The 23,143-nt window shown below is 43.8% G+C and overlaps 1 protein-coding gene across 40 annotated transcripts in view; it reads right to left on the reverse strand.

Moving 5' to 3' along the window:
- Positions 1-23,143, reverse strand: part of LOC125741707 (protein-methionine sulfoxide oxidase mical3a-like) — a 76,806-nt gene that overhangs the window by 47,663 nt on the left and 6,000 nt on the right. For 2 of the 40 annotated variants that reach the window (XM_049012989.1, XM_049012971.1), the window contains exon 1: positions 18,910-19,191. The exons of 35 other annotated variants lie outside the window; for them this stretch is intronic. The gene's annotated coding sequence lies outside the window, so the exon portion shown is untranslated. Of the gene's footprint in view, positions 1-9,725; positions 10,970-11,010; positions 11,260-13,861; positions 13,880-18,909; positions 19,192-23,143 lie in introns of those variants that run through there. 3 more of the 40 variants (XM_049013018.1, XM_049012963.1, XM_049012999.1) reach the window with 3 other exon arrangements.

Genomic DNA, 23,143 nt, shown 5'->3' on the forward strand with positions numbered 1-23,143 from the left:
AATACGCGCTCTCTTCCAATTCTTCCATAAGCTACGTCTTCCAATAACGCAAGAGCTGCCACCGCAGTTGTAATAGTTCAGTCATTTTCTGCACCGTTTTATTGTTACAAATTGAATAAAAATCAGGTTCTGTACATTTGTAAACAACATACAATTAATGTCGGTGTATTGGATAAAGTCAGCGTCATGATTGTGAGTTAAAAAAGGGAAACCAAAGTAGCAATGACTTACCACTGGGAGCCGTCCGTGTACAAAACCGAGCAGAAACGTGCGTACGCCATGTGTGGAGCTGCCGTGAGAATGTGCGTAGCGGTATGCCAAGTTTCGTTTTTATACATCTCGACGTGAGCGTGGAAACGGACGTACGCAACATTTTCGTACGTACGCACCATTTATGCATGAGGCCCCAGGTCACTTGAAAAGCGGTATATAATACTGTCAAGGACCTGATTTTCACAAATTGCCATCCCAGAGCTGTACAAGAAATGCAAGGAGGAAGTTGAAACGGAACTTTCAGTGGGAAAATATTATGTAGCTATGATGAGGGTGGTGGCTTGATAGTTAGGGACGCACACTTGTAATTGAAAGATTGCGGGTTTGAATCCCCGACCAGCAAGGCACCACTGAGGTGCCCTGAGCATGGTGCCGCCCCCAAGCACTGCCCCCCGGGCGCTGAATTAGCTGCCCCCTGCTATGTCACATTGTCACATAAAGGTTAAATGCAGAGAACACGTTGTTGTACACTGTGTGCTGTGGTGTGTCAACAATGACAATTAATCACTAAATTCTAATTCTGATTTGTGGTCCAGCTGAATTACGAAGCCCTACGTAAGCATGACTGTCCACTTATTAATGACGACGTCCACTAATTAGATGACTTGAACTAATTAGATTTTTTAAAATCCTAATATAAGGGTGGGCAATACGGCAAATATATCATAATTTTTTTTTACAGTTAAATCACGATTTCGATTTACTGATTTGAATGATATATATTTACTATTTTGCAAGTTACTGAACAGTACAACCAAACTATTTTCCTTTGTAAAAATATACAGCAAAAGTCTTAGGCAGGCAAAGAAAATGATGTTTAGATTATCCTCATGTTGGTGTAAAACTATGATATTATACCTGTCAAAGTGTGTCAGCTTAGCAATTTCAGAACCTCTGCTAAAATCATCCTAGTATTTGCAGCGACCGTCCAGTGCAGCCATGTATTTTTTTTGACTTGGCCACTAGCACACCTCATACAGCTGGTCAATCTGTCACTGACTTTTTAAACCAATATATTTAATTATGGGGCGGCATGGTGGTGCAGTGATTAGCACTGTTGCCTCACACCTCTGGGACCCGGGTTCAAGTCTCCGCCTGGGTCACATGTGTGCGGAGTTTGCATGTTCTCCCCATGTCATCGTGGGGTTTCCTCCAGGTACTCCGGTTTCCCCCCACAGTCCAAAAACATGCCGAGGCTAATTGGACTTGCTAAATTGCCCATAGAAATGCATGTGAGAGTGAATGGTGTGCGAGTGTGCCCTGTGATGGGCTGGCCCCCCATCCTGGGTTGTTCCCTGCCTCATGCCCATTGCTTCTGGGATAGGCTGCGGACCCCCCACGACCCAGTAGGATAAGCGGTTTGGAAAATGGATGGATGGATATTTAATTATTTAATTAATTATTTAATTGAGTTGTTGGTGAAATTTAACAAAATCATGGAACGGCTGAGGTGCCCCTGAGGAGAAGTTTGCGAACTGAAGCGGTGATCATCTAGCCATCCAACTAGACATCAGTAACTTTTTAGAACACAGAATAAATTACTAGTTTTTATTGTGTTACTCTTAATGTTCTAATATTAAATTGTGTACACTTGCTACCCAGATGAAAAGCTTTAGACATTTCTTTGGACTGCCTAAGACTTTTGCACAGTACTGTAGTCCTAAAGAACAAAACAGGATTTTGGCCAAAGAACTTTTCTGAACAGATTTTAATCAGTTTGTGCAATTTTGCCAACAAGATTATATAAAGCTAAATAAATACCTAAAGAACAAAATATCAACAAGAACAAAAGCTTACAATTGGTAAACAATAAAGATGGCAAATCTTATTACGAGCAAATGCAATTCTTAAACCATTACTGAATTATTCGACATTGACAATACTTCTGAACTTTGCGTTACGTTTTTTCACAGCATTCGGAGTACAGACATGGAATGGCAGTGGGGAATCATATCTTTTCCGTGGTAAAACGTAACTGCTTCTGTAATCTCTTTCCATCGCTTGCTTGTCCTTTCATATATAGCGCCTTTCTCAAAAGTTTGTGTCAGAGTGGTTTGTTTTGGTTTGGTAACTGTTGCCTCTGCTGCCAGTGGGGTGACTGCTCTCCTAGCCTCTATACTCTCGGCGTACTGTTTCGGATGTTGTCTCTTTCAGTGACTGAAAAGGTTTGTCGTGTTGCCGTCCGACCCGCGAACCTCTTCTCTGCAGACTTTGCAAATAAATGTTTGTTCCTTATCGTTTGGGTAAAAGCCAAACCACTTCCATATCACCGATGTACAGTTTTTTTAGGGACCAACTTTATCCATTACATTCTCACTTTCAGCCATCGCTTCCCGCTACACTCAGAATCAATGCGAGTGGTGGAGTGAGAACTGTACGTCATTGACATGATTCAAGTTGGTTGGTTGGTTGAGCGCCGTTTCTATAAGGCGGCATTAAGCGTACTAGCAAATAGTGCACATTGGCTGAGGAGAAAAATCAGGAAGAGCATAGAGCCGCGATAGACAGATAGAATGTAATCTATAAAGATGATTCTACGATCTCTCTGCTTTGGCAGATCAACACGCAGATCGTCTTCACGATCTCATATCGTCATATCACCCACGCCTATCCTAATATCGCATTATACATCGCAGAAAGAATAAATATCGCAATGTGATTTTTTTCCCCAATATCATGCAGCCCTACTAACAAACAAACAAACAAACGGATAATAAAAGCAAAAGAACACAGGAGGAGTGGGGAGAAAATTAAATAAAACACGTGGTTGTGCATACCCCCCCCCCCCCCCCCTACACAAAGCCACCGCCATCTCTGCCCTGGCATCCAGGTACATGTAAGCTCCAAGGAGACACTTCTCCACCCCAGAGATGGGACGGCATCACGATCCATTTGAAAACTGGCACCTCATTTCCTGCACACCCTGAGCAGGCCCACCCATGCCAATTGGCTTGCGATAAGGTCAGTCAGATGCAGCAGCCCAGTCAAAGATCAAAGGTCATTCATTTTACATCTCCCACTGAAAGGAAGCTTAAAGCAAGGACGAGTGGATCCAGGCAAAAAGGGTGGGCTAACAAACCACAGGACCGTCTCCACCTTTATCCAAAGGGCCAGACTGGCACATCTAGACTCAGAAATCCAGTAAGGAAACCATGACATGAGAGATTCTTAATTTCCTAATTTAAATGCAAGGAGGAGTCAGGGCTGTACAGCAAACAGAATGAACACACATGCAACTTTATAAGTGTTAGATGAAAATAAAGATAGAAAAGAAACAACTTTAGAAAAACAATTTAAGGCATTTCCGTGTGAGAAACTAAAGGGCTTTCATGGAAAATATATAACAGACCCCAAACACTATTGTTGAAAGTACGGTAGCACGCACTTTGTGATATAAATAGAGGTCCTACTTCCCTACTCCAGAGCAAAGGCAGCAAGCTTTGAGTCACACTTTCTACCCGCTTATTCCAATGAAGGGGAGGGAACGCAAAACCAAACAGAGACCAACCTTTCAGACCGCAGGCCTGGGAGGACGCCCCAGCTGGGAAGGCTGGCGTGCGGCTCACACGCGCACATTGGTCTGCCGCACCATCTGGTGCGATTTTGATCCTACGCCATCCACAAGCCTGATGTAGAACCACTTAAGCTGGGCATACCCCATCTGCCATGAGAATGGTGCGATAGGCTGAAACTCCAAGGCTTTTCAGCAAGCCTGTACCACTCCGGATTTTACTGAAACCACAAGGATTCCAAGTATTTATAAAATAATGATATCATGCATTAAGTATAAAATAAATGACTCATCCCAATTTTCTCTAGACAAGATTTTTTTTCTGTCCTGAGCAACAATTAGTTACCCTTCCTGATGACACTGCATGGCTCTGGGGCAAATAAGACCAGGAAAGGCAGGCATGACTAATCAACCCAAAATCCAGGGGATGGAACTTTCACGTGTTTGCTCTCCATTTACTGTGCCTGACGTGGCCATGTGCTTCCTACTCAAGAGTGACTGCAGTTAGTTAGCTGCAATTAAGAAGACTATCACCATGCAGCTGATTGAACATGCATCTGCCTAATAACCTGCCCTGTAATAACCCTATAACAAACCTCTAATAATCCCTACATGGCTCACTGATACGAACTCATAGCTCATATATCCTTCATTAAGCTTCATCCAAACCTCTTAGCTAACACGAACCAAACAAATCAGCATTTCAAAGAGCATGTACTATGAAAATAACTGCAAACATGACTGTACAGTACAGTTATAACAAAGTTTATTTAAATAAAGAAACCAACCATTAAAACGCTCTTGCTCTACCTTGCATGTTAACTGCCAGATGTGGCCACCGCACTCTGAGATACATGGTGAGAACCTTCATGGAGATTTCTGGAAAAATGGCTTGGAATCAGGGGCCTGTGGTGGAAATAAGGCTGGTGTCATTTCCCCTTTTCCTGCACTCCAAGCCCGACTCTCATTGGGCAAGTATCCAATGGGAGGAGGAGGGTAGAAGAGAATATCTTTATTGTCATTGTACATGTACAACGAAACTCTGTAACACTACTTAATTACTGCCCCGCCTAATATATTTTGCTACTGATATAACCACATGGCACGCCTATTGGAAATTGATGCGCTGGTCCTCATTTTTCAAACTGGAGGGGGCTGAAGAGTTCAATAAGGTCTGTGACCTAAAATGAGTCATGGGGTAATTTCTACCTTGGGCTGCCCACACTCGAAGAAGGAGCGGTATGAAAAACAAAACACGAGAGGAAGACGTGCAGACCCGTACGCACAAGGCCTGCGCTTCTGGAAAGGCAATTAAGCCTAGAGAGCAGCCGGCTATCAGCTTACCCCTGCGGTGGAGCTGAGGTGGCAGGTGCCGTTAGAAGCAACAGCTCATAAATAAATAAGGCAACAATGAGCACATCTAACTGAGGAAAGGCGGCTCAAGTCTCACCACTGCCCATCATTTTGTTAGGGTAAGAACTGGCCTTACTTGGGCATGATGAAGTTCCTCCCTCCTCTAATGGTGCTTTTCCACTGTCAGCAAGAACCGACCCATACCCGAGTCGTACTGTGAACTGGCCGTTTTTCCATCATCAAGTAGGAGAACATTACCCGCAATGACATGGCCCTGCTTACTATCATGACCAAGTGTGAGCAAACTAAGCTGGTTGCATGACCACCATCTGACTGGCTGAAATGCTCAGAAATTCCAGCGTTCTACACATGGATTATCTAGAGGAAAAACACAACATATTCTATATATGAATTTATAATTATATAATATAAATTTATTATTAGTTGCATCGTACATCACGATGTACTGGTGCATTACATTAACTCAGAACCTGAAAATTTCCAGCATCCTACTTAAAAAGTATTATACAACAGGTGAATGGAATGGATTCATAAGGCAAAATGTACAAGAGCAAACGCTAGGCCTAATTCCGATAGCGTTTGATGCTAACACAAGACGGTTCTCAGAGTTGCTAGTGGAAATCAGCACATGGTAAATGTGTGAGCAGTGAATAAGTGTCTCTTTGGTTTTATGTCACCGTCGCTCCCCAAAACCAGCAACTGAGCCGACCCTTTTGCAGTGGAAAACCGAAGAGCGTTGGAACCATGCTATGACTAGTACTTCTTCAGCGTACGGCTCGGTTCCTGTATGCCAGTGGAAAAGCACCAAAAGCTTCCACCACAGGACGTCATCACACACCTCTGAAGTTGCCCCTCCATCACCTGGACTTCCTCCTACCACTCCCCGAAACACAGGGCACCTCAGCAAACACTCCAGAGGATCCACCCTACCACAGCTTCAGCAAAAACTGTAAAAGGGGTACTGTACAAGAGCTCTGTCCTATCATGTATCAGGAGGAGTTACAGTGCACGGACTTACACAATACAGAAAATACAACTGACAGACAGATACACAAAAGTACCAACTTCACAAGAAACCTTACTACTCTAAGCCATATAAAGTCACTGGCAGTGGCCATGAGCTTGGGCTGGAGTAAAACTGTGAAAGGTGGATAAACCTCACAAATCACCATTACAGTCACTAAGGCCAAACCCCGTGTTTTGGAGCGAAGCATCAGCATTATGCTGTTAAAGTACTGGAGCAGAATGTAGAATAAAAATCGCATCTTCTCAGGAGATTCTTAACAGTCAGATGACACATTCCTCAACTCACGTGATGCTTTCCTCCCTCAAACCAATAGGCAGCCAGAGCAATGTTAGGCAGTCAAATTTGTTTACAAGTCTTGCTTTCTACACAGCTGCCAAACGACAAGGCAGACTTATCAGTAGGCTGTGGATTATGCAGAACAGCTGCATGTCCAGCAGCTGCCCGAGTCAATTCTCAGAGTCCAGGAGCTACAATAAACCCATCCATCAAGCTCCTTAGTAACCCCTTCAAAGATTATGATAAGAATCATATGTTATGGTAACGGTACAACGTTCATTTATGATTTTTTACAAGCAGATCACATCTGCAGATCAGGTGAGGAAAGCATCTGAGTGATGCCAATGAGGCATATAGATACAGCTGGTCTCCCTCCATTAAACAGATGATGCAACGTGATGGTCCATACCAAGGTCTCAGTCTTCTAATGCATGGAGCTAATTCTCAGAAGTGCAACTATTATCCAAAATTCCAAGGCACCAGCGCTGAATATTAGAACCAACAGCTAACACAGGAGCTTGAAAGACGCAGTAGGAATTTCCTCGTTGACGGTTTTTAAGCAAATCATGATAGACAAATTATCCACCTGTCATTTTGCGCGATAAGGGTTTCCACTGCCGATGAAACAACCTTGAACACAGAGCTTGACTATAGGCTAGGATAGTCCACACATGGTACGCAACACAGGCGGCAATTCCTGTGAGCTGCACACAATGCAAGTACCATTAATCTGGTGAAGTGGGAGGGGGGGGGGGGGGGATACCGGCAACAGAAGCCTTTAAATACAAGACACTGGCAAACCAGGGCCCTCTACATTACCCTCAGAAAACAAACACCAATCCAAAAAAAGCCCTTTAAGCATTCCATACAAATTTAAGCTACATACCACTATGGTGACCAGACTAGCTACACTACTCCACCCTGAAATAACCATAAACTGCCTAAGCAAACTGGCCTCCTTCACAGTGTACCCCACATTTAGGAGGGAACCTTCCAACCCTTCATCTTCCTGGAACAGGCAGTGTGATCCAACATACCCTGCTGAAACGAGCATCCTGCCTGTGAGTGGCCCACAAAATAGCCCTACTTAATTAGACATGAATTTCAGCACCTTTCCCCTTGGCTATCAGGAATAAGGCGATAGGAAAGAAGCTGAGCTTGGCTACCATGTGCACGTGGCTCTTCGCACTAATGCCTAAAAGGGCGATGTGACAGTTCCAGCCAGATCTCATACTCCAACTGGACCGGTCCAGCCAAGACCACATCCGGCTCCAGTCGTGGAGGACGAACAGTCATACAGCTTTTGGTTCAACTTCCAACAAACAAGAGGTCCTCAGTCCAGAAAACACTTAAGAATGCCCCATGGGAAGCAGGCAAATTATCCATAATTCTTGGCAAATTTACTGCAGGCAAGTGCTTTGACTGCATTAATTATCAACTTCATCATCATTCCAAGTGAAGTGAATTGGAAATAAACACAGCTCTGACAGACTGGCTTCTGAGCCTCCAACAATAATAGATGTGGTTATGAGAGGTGGGGGATGGCGCTGAAGTCCATAGCAGAGCGGGCTGACTTGGGGGCCAAAAAACAAAGTATCAGTTCTTTAAAAAAAAAGAAAGAAAGAAACACAAGAGAAACTGTGTCGCTGAAACAGGGATTGAAGAACTATGCCTCCTCTTTTCATAGAGCCCGCCTCTGACTGCACCCACTGCCTGGCACTTGGCAGCCATGCCCAGTCACCACTGCTGAGGAAGCAGGCATCTGGGGCGCTTATGCTGAAAGGATGGTGGAAATTCCGGCACACTTCCGGGCTCAAGTGTGTGACATGAACAGCAATCAGGGTAGCCTGCAGAGATCTAGTTATCCTCAAGACATGCCGGGGACGGGGTGAATAGTGCAGTTCAATGAGGAAAAGTTCCATCCTTTTCCAAGAAGGAAAGGACACTAACACCAGCAGGTCAGGACACCCAAATGCACAGCATCCTCCTAGAGAACGTGTCCCTTTAAACAGGAAATGAACGCGCAGAGCAGAGTGCAGCCTGCAGAGAGAGGACAAACATGGAGAACGCTCTTGTGAAACCCGGTCACACCAACACAAGAACAGCTTGGGAATGTTCAAAACGAGGGTTGTTACGGCAACTGACATGAACAAAGCTAAGTTCGTTCGACCTTAAAAAATCGATGAACACATGAGTATGGCTCTCAAAGTTGGAAGACTTTTCAGAAGCATCTTGAAAGAGTTACACAAAGACCCCACGTTCCAGTTTACCACAAACACTTAATCTGCGCAGTGTCAGAAAATCAATTCCCATTCGGAGAAAGGGTAACCAGTAATGACTCAGTGACCTTGTGTAGGGACATAAGTGTATAGAGGAGAACAAACTGCCTAACTATGAAATAGTCTGTGACAGAGGTTTCAGGCGAAAGTAACCACTAGCTTCTTTGGCAAGGAAATGCGAGTGGACGCTCTTAAAAGGCAAAATCCTTTTCTGCGGAAGGCACCGCAAAACACAGCATAACTTGTGCAACAAGATAAGGCTTCGTTTTAGACACCATTCTAAGATTAAGCTTAAGCAAACCGATCCCTTTACAAGCTTCTTATTTTCATGGGTCTTCAGTAATGAATGTCCTAATCCGCAAGGCTAAAAAATGAAGACTAATCAAGACCTGAACTTGCAGACAGCAGGTCATGAGTAACAAAGGGCATTCTTGGTATGACACTTTCAGTAATTTCAGAACCAGTACCAAAAGTCTGAGTACCCAAGGTACTTTAAGGTAATTCTGTACTTTGAGCTGAGACCTGCAAACAGGTTCTCACAGAAAAGCAACCTAAAAACACTTCACAACATACCTACATTCTATGCATGATTGCAGGAAACATGACTTTAAAAAAAAAAAAAAACTCCATATTTTCTAGCAGTCAATGTTATTTTAAATTGTGTTATATCCTATTTCACTTAATTAATGAATATATTGCATTCTCAATATAATTCTCAAAGAGAGGTGTTCTGTGCACCTGTAAGGAAAATTGGGCCAGGGGTATTAAGTAAAAAAATATTTAATAATCATTTAATAACCAATTTCAGTAGGGTTCTGGCACTATTGTGATAAGCCAATAGTGGTAAGCAAAAAAATCATGGTAAGCAAAAAAAATTTAATATTATAATGCTACATATGTTCTGCTGATATAAGCTATGGTGTGAGGGCTAAGGGCAGAATTCACGCCTCTGAAGGTTAACGCACAAGGATCCTCAGCCGCTTACCCCTCTCTACTGTCCCCATTAGGAAACGGCTGAGCTTTAGAGAACTCGCTTTTGGATTTCCTTTCATCTCCGGGCAGCTCCACGTCCCTCGCAATGCTCTGACTCAGCAGATGGGCAGGACGTGCATGCCACTGCCTTTGGCTGAGGAGCGTGAGGGTCCACCTATAGTTAGCTGAGGCTTCATCCAGCCCTCTGTTTGGGTTTTGATGTCGATCACCAGAGGACCCAGTCCATCAATGTAGGTGAAGACGCATGTGACCGATGGCTCCAACAAATTAGCAGACAAAAAAAATAATAATAAAAAATTCACTCACGTCACATCTGAACACCACCATGCATCCTACTTGTAACTGTTTATCCTGGGCGGGGCAGGAACCTACCCCAGGTAGTAATAGTGCACTAGATTGGGGTACACCCTTGACAGGATGTTCATTTCGGTACGATAAAAAATGCATAACGTATAAGGTATCAAAAGACAGAGATGCCGCATCACGTGTTTTCGTTGGCTTGTCCAAGAAGGCTGGCCCCTACAGGCAAACTGACAGACAATCCTGCATCTACCAGGCCCAAATATATAACAAACCTAAAACGTACTCCAACAGCACATTATATTCTCCAGTCTAATAATAAACCAATATGGTCACAATCAGGGATTTACACATGGCACAGTGTTATCGGCACCCATTATGCATAAAAGACAATAAAAAACTACAGCTGTTCATACAGCAGCTCAGCATCAGAATGCTGAGAAAATTTGTCTTCCGGAGGTGTACGTTATTATAAAAATCATTGTATTGCTAAACTGCATGTAAGACATTAATTTAAAGGCATTTCTTGAATAAGGGGAATCCAATCATTCTACATTACTCGGCGGTAAAACTAGATGAAACCGCAAAGCCACAAACTAACGTGGTCACAGCCATAGCTTATTAAATAATTATGTGTTGTTGCTGAATTTACTGTTGACAAAACCTGCCGTGGTGCCGGCTACCAGGGTCGCCGTTTGATCGCGGCGGCGTGTTTGTAGGGGAATCGTCCGCACCAAGAACCATCTGGGCCACCATTATTAAAGGAGGGACTTTATGGAGCCTGACCCCACAGATCGACACAAATATACAGGGTAAATTATACTAACACATGGTTAAGCACCGACACAGACATACCTCAGGTACCCACCTCTAAAGGATATCACTCAGCTTTAAATCTTGATATTATTAAATATACATAAAAACACACACGACTCATCAAACGTGAGATCCCGGTGATGAAGTAACACTGCACTTACCCAGGATCACGGCAAAGGCGCAATGGTTATAAACGGTCTTTTCCCTTCCAGACTTTGGAAGTTTGATCCAAACTTTGACACGTATAACAGGTTCCAAATTTGACATTTAAAACGAAGCAAAATGTCGATTCTATATTACAAGAAAAACAGGTTGTGACGATTTTTCTTCTCAAACTTTCTTTTTATATATATAATCTGATGAAATCACCAAGTGCAGGAGTATTTCGTTTGTCAAGATTGAAGGTGCAAACTTGCAGCGGACGAATGCACCTCGGCAGGTTTCGAGGGGGACAACGTTAATACACAATAAACATTAAACCATCTTTACAACAGGAATTAAACGCAGAATAACTGTTCACTATATATTAAATAGTAATTTACGTAAAATATTAAAATAGTTTACATATTACAAGTAAGGACATTTAAAAACACTGTCAACTATAAAATTATCCCCCTATTTTTGAAACGCTGCGGCGTGTTTTCACATCGTTTAATTTAATTGGATACACGAAGAATGACGTCAGACCGAAGGCGGGGAAGTAGAAATATTATTATTGGTAATACGGCTGAAACTGAGCGTGGAGTCCAGTGGTGACAGTTTTGGGGTATTTCTGTCCTACGCTACTTTCTTGATAGTTACCGATTTTCTGTTTTTAACTGCTTATCGCAAAATAACAAAACTTTATTATTATTGCCTGTAAAGGATCAAAAGTATCTCTGGGAACATGTCCAGCTCACCTCCATAGAGAACCAACGTGTCCCGCCTAAAAATAAACCCTTATCTGAGAAGATTGAGTGTTAGGAAGACTTCGTGCAGCCACGTATCTCGCCAAGGAAGATATTACAGAACCTCCGAGCACCATTTGCTTTTCTCGCATTGAGACTTTTCTGCCGTTGCAGTCGAGCAGAGATTCCTGTCGTCCACCATAAGTATATTATCTGGTAAAAGAACGTAAGGGGAAACATTCCCAATCCAGAGGTTAGTACCTAGAAAATGAAAAATGTCATTCTAAAAGTCACTTGATTTGTGAATGGTAGAAACATATAAGTGCATACCCAGTAAGGCACAATATTAAATAATTACAAATACGAGTAAACAAATTCTTTAAGAGGGAAGCTAATCTGACTCTGACACCAACGATCTTACTTTTTCTGGAATACGGCACCGAGGCTTTTCCTGTAATTTCAAATTACATACCCCAGAAATAATTTTGTAAATCTAAACGGTCATTTGGTTGGAAAGAAAAGCACGATAAAAGCTTAAACATACAAAAGGGTTTTTTTCTTGAAATTGTACTGGTTCAGTTCAAGTAATAATGTAAGAAAAATATAAACAAAAGTGTTGCAGCAGGGGAGCATATTTACGAAGCTTTAGGGAAGCTTCCTGCCCTTGATGGAGGCAGAAATACCAGTGAGAGATTTGAAAACCACAGCTGGTGTGGTTACCATGTGCTGTTAGTCACTGACTGGTTTAACCCAATTTCTGTGACTCCTTTATTATGTCCCGTAGGGTTAAACTGGCAGTCACTGATAGCATCATATCACGCCCACCATACCATCTGTCCTTGCTTCCACATAGATTGAGAAATCTCATCCCTGCTGTAATGGCATCTTAACCAGCAAACACACGAGGTTTACATTTCCCCTTCTGAAGCTCAAAACTTAGTGTATTCTGCTTTGGGAGCAGTACGAGATACACGAAGTGTGATGGATGTACAGTGAGCAGTCTTGCGTCTCAGGGGGTTGCACTGCCACCTTACAGCATCTGTGATTTCCACCCTGCTGTATGCGGACATTGTCTGTTAGGCACAACGTGGATTGTGCCTGTGTTTTCTGGGATAAGCTGCAGATCCCTATGACCCTGTAAAACAGGCACTCAAAGGTGATTATGAGGAATGAACTGTGGGGAAAAGTACTGGTGCCTCATTCAGGTCCACTTGGTATCATTAAACTCCATAGGATTAATCGCCATTGAAAGGGTTAACACTAGTTTAAGTTCCTGCTGGAGATCCAGCATTATAATGACCGTTGTCAGAATAAATGCCTCTGGTCATTTTCCAAGGTTATGATCAAGTCTTTCGAAACATTTCTCTTTTTCAAACAATGTTATTGCTAACAGCTGTGATAATATTATCTGTTGCTTGAATTTGGTAACATGCACAATATACGACTCTTGGAACTACATCTTAATGCTACGTAATGAAAACTTGTTCATGCTTAGAAATGGTAATAGTTCTGTCAACTTCAATAAGTTTATCCTGCTCTGATGTCTATTTAATATAGGTGCTCCTTGACTTGCGATGTAGTTACCTCCTGATGAACCCATCATAAGTGCAAAATATTGTAAGTGGAATGTGATTATGATACGTAAAAACAAAAATAACTACTGACACTGTATACGTAAAGACATATTATCTGCAACTCACTAAATAGCAGTAATTAAAAGTTAATACATAAATACAAATCACAGAAAAAAAACACTGTATGAGATGTTTACGCTTGTGATCACTTCAGTGACTGTGCACAAGTATACTGGTAGCCCAGCAACAGATCAAAATTCAGAGTTGACTACTGAATGTGCATCGCTGTCGCACCATTGCAAAGCAACGTCTTGTAAGCAAATACTGAAACCTGTATTAGCTACACATACAGAGAAATGCTGAATACTCAATTTCAAATTATATATTGCAAATACAGCTTTTATTGTTGTAATTTATGTAAGCAAAATGAACTATAAAACCAAACTGTCCATAAGCAGTACCTAATATGGTTGTTTTTAGTTCTGATTAAGCCGGCCCTGGAGTATGGCAATGACAGCTCAACTGTACTTTAAGAAATCTCATACACTCACTGAAGGAAGATTGCAGTTTCCAAATGTAACAAGAGTGTATGCTCTTCAGCACCTCCCAACAGAGCAGGCTGACCTAGATGCAGTAGCTGGGGTTTGATCATTGAACGTAGAATGAGACACCAGAGAATCACAGCTGACTGCAGTTGACTTGGTTGGATGAAATGTTGCTGGCAGGGAGCTATTTTAAGAAACCCCTGGGAAATCCCATTAAAACACTGAAAAGGTATTGAGTGTCAATATACTGAGCCTCTATATCAGCATGGCCTTGAAATGGAGATGGTGCATTTACATGGGATGGAAGTTAATCAAAGTGAGTCAACCTAAAACTCAAAGGGACAAGTGGTATTGTGGTCTTAAAATATATTTCAAACGACATCCATCTACTAAACTCTTATCCTGGTCTTTGTGATGGAAGCATCTGGAGAGTATCCCAGGCAGCGCAGGGTACTTGGCCTTGGTACACCCTGACTAGGACTCCATCACATGTCACATACACACATTGATATGGGTAAATTAGCAACACTGATCCCTCAGCCCTGGTGGTGTAAGGTGACAGTGCTGGTCACAAAGCCAGCATTTCAAACTATATTCCAAGTTAATTCTATGTAGCTGACAAAACACTATGGATAATGTGTATATAGATCTATGCTTTACCCACAATGCACAGTTTTCTACATCCTGTGAGTCCTGTAGTATCACGTACGATGAAGATCAGTTACAAGTAACACCGTAATTATATTTTAATGCGTCTGTGCCACAGGGATCGTGGACTGTGCTGCTACTGTTTCTCAGGGGACGCAGTCGCAGCAGTAGGGCTGGATTGTGTGGTGGACATCAATCAGTGTCCCTTCCATCTCACAGTGGCAGCATACAGTATGGACCAGTGCTTGTTGTCATGGAAACCGGAGGGACTCATGATTCAACAAGAGGGAAGGCAAACATTGACAAAGGCAGGGCTCTCTGGCCTCCTGCGAGGACACAATGGGCATCTTCGCGGGCAGGGGGCAGGGGTGACAGTCTAGGCTGGGTGACCTGAATGACTGTTAAAGACTGAGCAAATATACTCTGCAGAATGGACTTCTGTGAGTCAGGCAGCCTGGGTACAGGAACAGCAGCGGCAGGGAAAACTTCGCCATCTAGATCTTCTAGAGCAATCTAACCAAGCTTGGCCGTGGAAGGGACTATTTACAGCACGCAAAAAAGACAGTGTTTTATTTGGAAGAAAGGACACAGTTGTACAAACAGATATTTTTCTCTGTGTGCTGGATCTGGGACTGTACAAGCATGATGCAAAAGATATAAACACAGTATTTATTAACCATGTGATAGGGCCAGCACTAATAACAACATGACAAAATACAGCCAAGATGGATTCGGTTAATGTATCAGCATTACTGACAGATCATAGTCTAAATACCTTCCAGTTATTGTCTGCCGTCGTGGGAAACCAAAGAAAAACCAACAGGCCTACAGTTTTTTTTGCGCTCATTACGTTTTGACTTGGACTTATTCTCAGTTTGCAGACTGTTGACAGACAGCAGCATAACAAGAGGTGGAACACAGCAGATGTGGAAGAGCGAGACGGTACGCGAGAGGTAGGGCTTCCAGCTGAGGAGGTTACATTTGTTCATTCGATACCATATTTGGGAAGCAGAGCTTTTACATCCTGCCGCCAATGTCTGAACAAAACGCAGAGAAGGTGCACCAAGGACAAACTCCCTCCAGGACGAATGGCAGAGCGATAATGTTAAGCCTTAATTAGACCCATCTGCACTAGGAGAAGGATGTCATCCTTTCTACGGGCCATCAATGAGGTCACCCCGCTTTATAGTCCAGGACTGGAGTTATAGTTTTCCAGCTAAAAAAAAAAAGAGTTCTCAGAATACCCCTTGAAGTCATGACAGCTTGATAACATTCCTCGAGGACAATGGTAACACAAAGATGATTTGTTAGTCTGATCAAAATCATCCTCAGCTAAATTACGTATATGCATCTTCATCTCTGTTCATCACGATTGGATAGATTACAGTACTGGAAACAATTACAGGAATGACACTGCTCTTGCTATCAGAACTATAATATGCTTGGCTAATATAGTTATGCTATGTAAACTATATACCAGAATTAAATAATTTGTAACTCATAAGTGGGCTTCATGACAACTGCCTCTCAGATACAAGGCCCGAGGTGTGTAAGATGACCTCCTCAAACAATTAGGAAGCATTTTAAGTAGCCCACTTCAGGCAGGCAGGGAGCATTTCAATTGGACCACCTTGGCCAATCAGAAACCATTTCAGGAAGGCCGATCCAACATCCTGCATAATTTACACATCTCAGTTGTGATGATCTGCAATAAGAGGCAGAGGGAGCATTTACAGAATGTGGTTCTTATCGTTGCAGAAATTAATTTTAGTGTCAAGTCTAAATTATCCATCCATCCATCCATTTTCCAAACCGCTTATCCTATTGGGTCGCGGGGGGTCCGGAGCCTATCCCGGAATCAATGGGCACGAGGCAGGGAACAACCCAGGATGGGGGGCCAGCCCATCGCAGGGCACACTCACACACCATTCACTCACACATGCACACCTACGGGCAATTCAGCAACTCCAATTAGCCTCAGCATGTTTTTGGACTGTGGGGGGAAACCAGAGTACCCGGAGGAAACCCCACGACGACATGGGGAGAACATGCAAACTCCGCACACATGTGACCCAGGCGGAGACTTGAACCCGGGTCCCAGAGGTGTGAGGCGACAGTGCTAACCACTGCACCACCATGCCGCCCCCAAGTCTAAATCAGTTTAATAAAATTTTAATGTGTAACTCAAGGAGAACACAACAATATCCAGGGGAAAATGGCACGAGTAGAAGCACAGTACCTGCTGGGTCCCTGTAAAATGACCCTGCCAAGGCTGAAGATGCCACTATTTATAGGCGTCTGCACCTAGACCTGTGTTCTTTCCAGAACAAAAAAGCAAGCAGCCTGCAGTTACATCAATGCACACAAGAGAAGCCCCTTTTTCACCTATCGAGTCTGGCCACATTGAGGCCTGATCCCCACTGATGGAGCCCAGTCGCTTGCCAGGGCAGTCCTACTAGGCGTAGCTCTGAGTCAGGGTCACACTCAGCTCAAAGGGGACACAGGACAGTCTAATCTCCTCAGGATAATGCTCCCTAACTCTGCCCACATGGCCTACAAAGTGGCTTTTGCTGCCACGACAAGGGGGGTTTTCTGGACACCCAGCTTCCGGGACTGAACTGCACCCTCTTAACATGTACAGGGCCAGCCCAAGGTCTACAGGAGTAATACATAATACGATCATGATGAGTAGCTGGCCCCCAAGCCCAGCTTGGGCCTTCCTCCCTATGCAAAGCAGCAAGCCCTGGGCATCAGATATCATTGATGATCTTGGGGCAAAGAATGAATGCGAGTCTCCTCAACACAACAACGGATTAAATTAAGGTCAACACTGTGGTAAACAAGCGTGTTTCATAGCAATTCATCCAACCATTCCAAACAGATGAATCTATTTCCATGGCTGCTACGACCAGGCTATGTATATAATTATCCCTGTGGTAACCCCTTTGGCAAGTTCCAGGAGAGAAGCCACATACGTTTCTGATCCCTGCCTGGCATGAAGTCCCACGTATCTTATTTCTGCATCCGAGTGCTGCTCATGTCCATAGTATGACTTGCCATCTGCTGCCCCGACTATATCGCTTCATCTCTGTCAAAGGTGAGCTCTTCAGGTGAGTCTGGGAGAGTCGTAGTTGCCTTGACATTGCCATTACAACCCTATCAGTTGCACACCTTTAACCCTTTTACGGGCAAAATTAAGACAGTCCAGTGAGGCCTGGAAGCCTGATCGCAGTCATGAATCCTAGAAATCAGACCCAACGACATGGAACAAGCCTCCTGATAGTTGGAGGAATGTAGCTTGTGCATCCCAGAGTCACTTTCCCAATGAACTGAAGCATTTCTATGGCTGCCGGGGAAACGAGGGCATGTTTGTGTGGTACAGTGACACATCCACGGTCCAGGATTTGCAGGCCTCTCAGTAGGACGCCGTCCGAGCTCCTTAGTGTCTCTCTAATTTAAAGCGGCAGCCTCCATTACATCTGAGCCTCATTGCCTTGCCCATGAATGCAGAACAGTGATCATTAACCCAGTGGTCACAATCTGAGCACCCATCCCTGGTCGGTCAGGGACCATTGAGCATGGGGATGCTTGGACAGCAGAGCTATCAAGTCCGGAACGAGCTGCACTGCGGGAAACAAGCTTGCCCCAATGCGTGTGTATACATGGATTCAAACGATACATATGATCTCTGAAGCACGCCCGTGGAGAGAATTAATAAAAATAATCGCTTAAATGCAGAGAAATCACTTGGTAATGTTTCGAAGGGAAAGAAGAAGATGAACCAGGGCAATATGGCTCTGGCCTGCTGATACAGATGCACCAGGGACAGCGTAAGATGACCTGCCTTCTGGCGGCCTGTATTCTCTGCGTGTGCATATCAGAGTATACCTCCTGGTGTAGCATATCAGAGTATACCTCCTGGTGTAGCATATTAGAGTATACCTCCTGGTGTAGCATATTAGAGTATACCTCCTGGTGTAGCATATTAGAGTATACCTCCTGGTGTAGCATATCACACACAGCATTTATAAGTAAGCAATGCAGACGTAAGCATTGTAAATATTTATCGTTTTTTTTTTTCCTTTCAGGCTCTTGTGAGAGCAGATGTTTCACACTTTAAAAACCTGGCTGGTATATTGCATGAATCTCACTGGACAGAAACAGATCATATTTACCCTATTTAATGTCCAGAAATAGTCCCCACAGCACCACCATAACCTTGGCCTTAAATATTAAAGTACACGTAGACATATCTCTAAAAGTAAAATCGGACATTTAGCAGTTTGAGGGGATATGAATCAAAGTGGTTCGGCCCCCCCTATAATTTCCTATGGTGTGATCCACCGAAAAGCTGAGGAAACACACAGAAGCCAGTCGGGTCTCGCTTGAGAGCAGGCTGTACTTACGAGCACATGCAGATGTCCAGACGAAGTGGCTGCCTCCTAATTGCAGCCTGTTCTTGGTTATTCCGCAAAAGGACTCGGCCCTGCTGCCCTGCTGGCGACCACAGAGCTGCAATGGTCTGGGAGCAGCCTCTCAGGACAAAGGGCTTCGCGCCCTGGGAGAGAGAGCAATTCCTAGGGGTATGGAAACACGAAGACACGAGGGGGGAGCTTGTGGATTCTACTCCCCATCCAAACTGCCAACAGGTCAAGTGTCTCCGCAACCTGCTTCTCCGAGGTCAGTGGAGCCTAAAAATAGGCCCTGTTTATCATGCTTTAGAGGGGTTCGAGCAGCCAGCGGTAAGTGAGCCCCTCTGTTGCCTTTCTAGTCATCCCTGACACAGCTCTGGTATAGATACGGAGAGGGCAGCGCTGATTATTGGCTGTGTGATTTACTGCATGTCAGCAGGAGTGCCGCAGGCCTACAGCGCTTATCCTCAGCTGAGTAGAGACGCGAAACCATGGAACAGCTCCAGTACGCTGTGGTGTTTCCTCACTTTTTGCACCACCAGCCAATATATGGCACTGCAGCCTAAAAGACGAAACGGCCTCGTTTGAACGAGTCCTTGAGTGGTAACGAAAGTCGAAAGAAAACCGACCCCCTTAAATTGCGAGCTAAATAAGCTTTTTTTTCTTGATTTGTTTATTCGTTGTGTGAGTCTGCAAGGAGTACGAAATGGAACACAAAAAAAAGGCAGAGTGAGCTCAGATGACCCAGACATCCGTGTTTAATAGAATAAGTACCTTCTGTTTAAATCAGCAAATCGAAGCATAAACACTGTGGTACCAAACTTTAACAGATGTCGCCTGAGAATGTGATTATGTGATAGAAATGTTCTAGACATAACTATAATTGTATTTATATTCTATGTATTTCCTGTGGTAAAGCTCAGCAATTTGTTTTTTTCCAGTGATGTTGTAATACCTTCAGTGAGGTATTGTTGACCCTAAGCCATCTCTGTCCGGGCACGTTCTTCCAGCTCCAACAAAGCACAGCATTTTTTTTTCTCCCTTTGGGCCTTCTGCCGGTCCAGTCACACGGCAGGAGTGAGGACACCCACAGGTCCCTTTCCTCGTTAAAACTGCAGTGAGGAAGTTTTTAATTACTCCATTACACAATGTCCTGGCAGCGTGACACAGAGAGCACAGCAGTCGATGTATCAGAGAACTGGTTCTCGTAACTAATGCAGGTTAATCAGACACACTAATCCAAACATACTTATTCACGTTGAACTTTAATCCCCATTTAAAGTATTCATACTTGTACTGGTCTCAGTAGACCCAATATCCTAACCTTTCAGTTTCATTTTCTCTTTAAGTAGCATTATTTTAGCTGTAGCCAAATTCTTCTGCTCCCACTGAGACCAAATCCACGGGAGCTGGAATCGTACCAGGCCCTGTCGGTCTCAGCGTTCCAGGATGCGCCGCATCCAAACACACTCCTGTCCCCTGCAGCTGGATGATGTCATCACTCAGCTGTGCACTGACTGCATCTACGGACGTCTCATGACACTCGGTGCTAAGCCCCGCCTGGCACCAATGCATGCTCCGAGCAGTGCCTTTATGCAAGCGCGGGCCGACCAAACCCGGATCGTTGCTGGTTTTAACTCTGGGCAAGTCTGGATTAAGATTTACTTTTTGCGAACCTCTGTTGTGATGAATTCAGTTACATCCCAAATTGAAACTCCATGCACAGCAGCTAACTGTCCTGGTGTAGTAGAGAGGTGTGTTTCTGACATAGTTCTGTGTAGCTGTACTTAGACTGTACGTAGACTGCTGCACACAGTCAATGTCAGCCACCTGAAACCAACTGCATGTTCTAAAGCCCCAGCTGGCAGTATGGGGGGAGGGGCTTCCATCAAATCACACCCACTCTGCCCAGCTAATCTCACACACTAAGACGATAAGGTCATGTGACCCCTAATGCCCTTCCCTTCAAGGTGCTTACAAGGAACACTGAGCAATATATGGCAGGCGCGATGTGATCACAACACAAGCCACATGTGTAACGGTAATGTTTACCATTTTAATGACACTAAGAGGATCCACCTCCATATTGCCAAGACACCTCCCACCCCTCGGAGACACTGACCTCTCCGCCTCAATTGTTCAACAAGAGGTGGCATGTGATCTCCACTTCGAACAAAAGGGGGATTTATGACAAAGAGACAAAGGCCCGAAAACAAGCCGCATATCGGCCTGGGAGGGACCCAGCCTTCGGAAGGGTGTCGGCTAATGGCTAGTAATGTGCTGCTTGAAGCGTATACTATCTCAAACAGGCATTTTCTTCTGAAGACAAAAACCATGCTAATTGTAAATAAGGTAAAAGATTAGAGAAAATAACTTCTTATTGCCTAGGATCATGTTATTTTATAATTCTCCCAAATTTTGGTTTCAGTGTATAAGTAATTATAAGGCCAAGACAAAAGCATAACTAGAACTGACATATGTTCTCACTCAACTCCCTTTTTTAATCAAAAGCTTTATGAAGTGGTTCTCACCATGTGTGCTCAGTTGCACAATTTGTCCTTTTTAACGTTTTTTTTTTTTTTTTTAATTCATTCAAACAACTTTTTGTAGAGGGTGGCACGTTTTTGATTTTGCCGAGTTCAACGTGTCCCTGGGTCAACAAGGAACCTTGGGTTTCATTTCCTTAATCAATCACAGTCTCCATCCTAAGCAGTGTTTTCTGTTATGTGGTGAGCTGCACAGACTTGTAAGGTACCCATCAGTCTGTGGCTCAGTGGGCTAAGCCTCCATGCCTATGAGTAGAAGGCTGCTGGTTCAAGCCTGGCCTCACGCACCTTGTGGGTCCTTGAGCGAGGCCCTTAACCCCCAGCTCCCTGGGCGGCTGCCCTTCGCTGCCAGCTTGCTCTCACCTACAGAGAGCAAGTGGGGGGGGGTGGCGTAAAGAGAATTTCCCCACAGGGATCAATAAAGTATCAAACATTTGTTATCATGTATGACATCACATAGATACAGAACCTAGGAATATGTTCACCTGCAAAGGCTGTACAGCATGATGTAAAGGTGCATTTTTATTTATAAAGCGATAATAAAACAACAACCAGGCTTGAACTGGGAAGCTTCCTATCACAGGCACAGAGGCTTAGCCCACTGAGCCATACAGCACATTGGCTGGAAGTCTTGAGTTTGAAAATGAGAAAAAAACAGACTAGTGTGGTGATGTCATATACTGAAGACTGTGATTGGTTAAAGAAATTAAATGGAAGCTCCTCCCATGTTGACCCAGGGACACATTGAACTCGGCAAAATCAGGATGCCCATGGACCATAGGCATCTTGACCTATCCTAGCGCACAAGAACACAGCCTTTGAACCAGAACTTCCAAATGAACAGCTATACCACGGTGCTACATGTGGTCCTCTTCTCTCTTCTCAGTACGCTCCATCCCTGCTTTCTGTCATCGTATACAATCTCTGCATTGGACGCCACAAAGCTTCTCCTCCTTTTTCCGCACCCTCTGCATGTCTGATGTTGCCCTCTGCAGAGCAGACTATCACTTCCAACTTAATCTGAGAAATCTAACACTGAGATTCCGCATATCCCAGAAAACCACTTCAAGCTCACAGCCGTTGTAACTTTGATAGCGTTTTTCAACACCTTGGCATCATCTTTCACGAGAACCTCAGAAAGACACCAAAAGTACCCCAGTCCTGCAGATTTGTGTAATACAGTATTGGGTGGATCTGCCTTACAGTTAAAGCTGCCAACCCAGTAGGTGATCCAGAATATGATCATTCACTATTTAAAATCTCCCCCCAACAGGCTTCCAGCTTGGCAACCAAACCTCTGTAATTCTTCCAGAGAACTGCTGTGTTCAACCTCACCAAAACACTGACATCCTTCTCTTCTCCTGATCTTCCACTGCTGGATGCCATTTGGACTGAGTCATGATTCTTGGTACTGGCAAAGATGACCATCAAAGGAAACATCACCATATGTGCAGGATCGGAAAAAATCTGAAATCAAAATAATACTTTTTGACTTTGGCAGTGCCTTCCCTGAGAAAAGGAGAATGAGGCCGAGGATGCAATTACCCAGAATGCAGAGCTTACGCATAAAATTTAACACAATCTTGTTGTAGCCAGTTTATAGTCATACAGCATGAATGCATTGACATAAGAATAACAATATTCTCATACAGTTTATGACTCTGGAGTTGGACATTGTGTAA

Source organism: Brienomyrus brachyistius, chromosome 1 (genome assembly GCF_023856365.1).
Source record: "Brienomyrus brachyistius isolate T26 chromosome 1, BBRACH_0.4, whole genome shotgun sequence".
Lineage (NCBI taxonomy): Eukaryota > Metazoa > Chordata > Actinopteri > Osteoglossiformes > Mormyridae > Brienomyrus > Brienomyrus brachyistius.